The sequence below is a fragment of the Cetorhinus maximus genome, chromosome 28 (assembly GCF_964194155.1).
Source record: "Cetorhinus maximus chromosome 28, sCetMax3.hap1.1, whole genome shotgun sequence".
In the NCBI taxonomy this organism is placed as follows: domain Eukaryota; kingdom Metazoa; phylum Chordata; class Chondrichthyes; order Lamniformes; family Cetorhinidae; genus Cetorhinus; species Cetorhinus maximus.
The window spans coordinates 5545757-5549455 of NC_135906.1; the positions used below are offsets into that span (position 1 = coordinate 5545757).

A 3699-nucleotide genomic window follows, 5' to 3' on the forward strand; every position below is an offset into this window, starting at 1 on the left:
GGAGGGTGCACCGTTCCCAGAGATACTGCAATACCGGGTCGATGCGTGGAGTGGACGGAGCAAGCCCCTATTCCATCTCTCTGCTCCAAAAATCAATTTAATATATGGTCCCCAGATAAAGGACGTATCAGATATTAAACTGATAAGAACAGATTATTTTTTTTTTGTAAAAATATACTTTATTCATAAAATATCTTCAATCACATTCCAAACCATTTCAAAAACAACATTACAAGGGTACAATCCAGGTTAAACTTTTACAAAATGTATCACCAGGTGCATCAGTACAAACAATATTACAGTCATTTACAGCCTTTCATTTTGATCTGTACAGCCCGAGGGGCTCTAAACAGTTCCCAGTCTCTCGGTGCGCTGTGGTAGAAAGGTCTTACACAGCCACCCTTCCCCATTGCGCCTTTGCGGCAGCTGCCCCAAGCTTTAGTGCGTCCCTCAGCACGTAGTCCTGGACTTTGGATTGTGCCAGTCCGCAACAATCGGTCGGGGACAACTCTTTGTGCTGGAAGACCAACAAGTTTCGGGCAGACCAAAGCGCCTCTTTCACCGAGTTGATGATCCTCCAGCTGCAGTCGATGTTTGTCTCGGTGTGTGTCCCTGGGAACAGCCCGTAGAGCACAGAGTCCTGTGTCACAGAACTGCTCGGGATGAACCTCGACAGCAACCACTGCATCTCTCTCCAGACTTTCTTTGCAAAGGCACAATCCACAAGGAGGTGGACAACGGTCTCTTCCCCACCACAGCCACCTCGAGGGCAACGTGCAGAGGGGGTGAGCTTCCTGGCGTGTAGGAAGGATCTGACGGGGAGGGCCTTTCTCACCACCAGCCAAGCTACGTCTTGGTGCTTGTTGGAAAGTTCTGGCGATGAGGCATTCTGCCAAATGACTTTGACAGTCTGCTCGGGGAACCATCCCACAGGGTCCACCCTCTCCTTATCCCTCAGGGCCTCTAGGACGTTACGTGCTGACCACTGCCTGATGGACTTGTGGTCAAAGGTGTTTTTCTGCATCAATTTTTCCACCAGGGACAGGTGGTACGGCACGGTCCAACTACTTGGAGCGTTCCGCGGCAGCGTGGCCAGACCCATCCTTCGCAACACCGGGGACAGGTAGAACCTCAGCACGTAGTGACACTTGGTGTTTGAGTACTGAGGGTCTACGCACCGCTTGATGCAGCCGCACACAAAGGTGGCCATCAGTATGAGGGCGATGTTGGGCACGTTTTTTCCCCCTTTATCTAGAGGCTTGTAGATCGCGTCCCTGCGGACACGATCCATTTTCGACCTCCAGATAAAGCGGAAGATGGCTCGAGTGATCGCCGTCGCGCAGGAGTCTGGAATGGGCCAGACCTGCGCCACGTACAGCAACAGCGAGAGTACCTCACACCTGATGACCAGGTTCTTACCCGCAATGGAGAGGGAGCGTCGATCCCACATGCCCAGTTTCCTCTTCACCATAGCCACTCGCTCCTTCCAGTTTCTAACGCATGCCCCGGTCCCTCCGAACCATATCCCCAGCACCTTCAGGCCGTCAGCCCTGACAGTGAAGGGGACAAAGGATCGGTCAGCCCAGTTCCCAAAGAACATGGCCTCGCTCTTCCCACGATTTACCTTGGCTCCCGAGGCCAGTTCGAACTGGTCGCAGATGTGCATCAGTCTGCGCACCGACAGCGGATCCGAGCAGAAGACGGCGACGTCGTCCATGTACAGGGAGGCTTTTACCTGAGTGCCTCCACTGCCTGGGATCGTCACTCCTCTTATGCCCGGATCCTTCCTGATGGACTCGGCAAAGGGTTCTATGCAACACACGAAAAGGACAGGCGAGAGAGGACAGCCCTGCCTGACTCCAGATTTAATCGGAAAGCTATCTGTTTCCCACCCGTTGATTGAGACTGCGCTACTGATGTTAGTGTAGAGCAGTTGGATCCAATTTCGAATTCCCTCCCCAAAGCCCATTTTGGAGAGCACATCCCCCATGTAGGTGTGCGATATTCTGTCAAAGGCCTTCTCCTGATCCAAGCTGATGAGGCAGGTATCCACACCCCTGTCCTGTACATAGGCAATCGTATCCCTGAGCAGCGCCAGGCTGTCAGAGATCTTCCTGCCTGGCACAGAGCAGGTCTGGTCAGGGTGAATCACCAATTCCAGAGCGGATTTGACCCGGTTGGCGATGACCTTGGACAGAATCTTATAGTCCACATTCAACAGTGAAATGGGTCGCCAATTTCTAATTTCCTCCCTTTCCCCCTTGTGCTTGTAGATGAGGGTGATGATGCCTTTCCTCATGGATTCTGACATACTACCGGCCAGGAGCATACTCTCGTACACTCCTAGCAGGGCTGGGCCGATCAAGTCCCACAGAGCCGAATACAACTCCGCCGGCAAGCCGTCGCTTCCGGGGGTTTTACTCTTCTCGAAGGACTCGAGGGCCTTAGTCAGTTCGTCAGGAGTTAGCGGTTTGTCCAGGCTCTCCCGCGTACTGTGGTCTAAGACCTCCGTGATAGAGGACAGGAAGGACTGGGAGGCCGTGCTGTCTGTGGGCTTCACGTCATACAATCCGGCATAAAAGGATTTGCTGATCCTCAGAATGTCGGACCGTGATGACTTTACTGAGCCGTCTTCTTCCTTCAGGCTGCTGATCACAGAGCGCTCTCTGTGTACCTTTTGGAAGAAGAAACGTGAGCACGTCTCATCCTGCTCCACGGAGCGGACTCTGGAACGGAAGATGATCTTGGAGGCCTCCGAGGCAAAGTGCGAGGCTTGCTGGCCCTTCACCTCTTGGAGCTCCTCCTTGACATCGACCCCCATCGACTGCAGCCGGAGCAGATTCTGCATCTTTTTCTGGAGTCGGGACATTTCCCTCTGTTCCTTTCTAGCTTTCTGGGTGCCTTTGAGGATGAAAAACCTCTTGATGTTTCCCTTGATCACTTCCCACCAGTGTGTCAGGGACTCAAAGAGGGGTTTCACGGTTCTCCAACCTTTGTAATCCCTCTTGAGCTCCTCAATGTTCTCTGGGGTCAGCAGTTGCACATTTAGCTTCCATGCCCCCCTGCCCACCCTCAGGTCCTTCTCCAAGTGGCAGTCCGCCAGTAGGAGGCAGTGGTCAGAGAAGAACACCGGCTTGACCTCGGTGGATCTGACTGTGAATGCACGGGACACAAACAGGAAGTCTATCCTGGAACGAATGGACCCGTCTGGCCGCGACCAGGTGTATCTACGCTGCGCTCCGTCTGCAGGGTTGCTGAAGACGTCGTGCAGCTTGGCATCCTTAACTGTTTCCATCAGGGATCTGGACGTAGCGTCCAATCTGCTGCCGGCCCTGCCGGCGAGTGTTGGGTGAGAGTGCGTGTTTTTTGTGTGTAGCTGCTGCGGGTGAGTGAGTGAGAGAGAGAGAGAGAGAGAGAGAGAAAGAAAGAAAGTTGGATTTTGGAACATGTACATGTTGAGAAGTAAAGAAAGCAGATGTTTGTAAGAAAACTATTTTTAGCATTGAAAATCCCCTGGAAAGGGGAGGGTGCACCGTTCCCAGAGATACTGCAATACCGGGTCGATGCGTGGAGTGGACGGAGCAAGCCCCTATTCCATCTCCCTGCTCCAAAAATCAATTTAATATATGGTCCCCAGATAAGGGACGTATCAGATATTAAACTGATAAGAACAGATTTTTTTTTTTTTTGTAAAAATAT

At 52.3% G+C, this 3699-nt stretch overlaps 2 pseudogenes; both read right to left on the minus strand.

The window, feature by feature from the left end:
• On the minus strand, window positions 1-176 carry LOC144669149 (U2 spliceosomal RNA; annotated as a pseudogene).
• Window positions 177-3522: 3346 nt separating this feature from the next.
• Window positions 3523-3699, minus strand: LOC144669031 (U2 spliceosomal RNA; annotated as a pseudogene).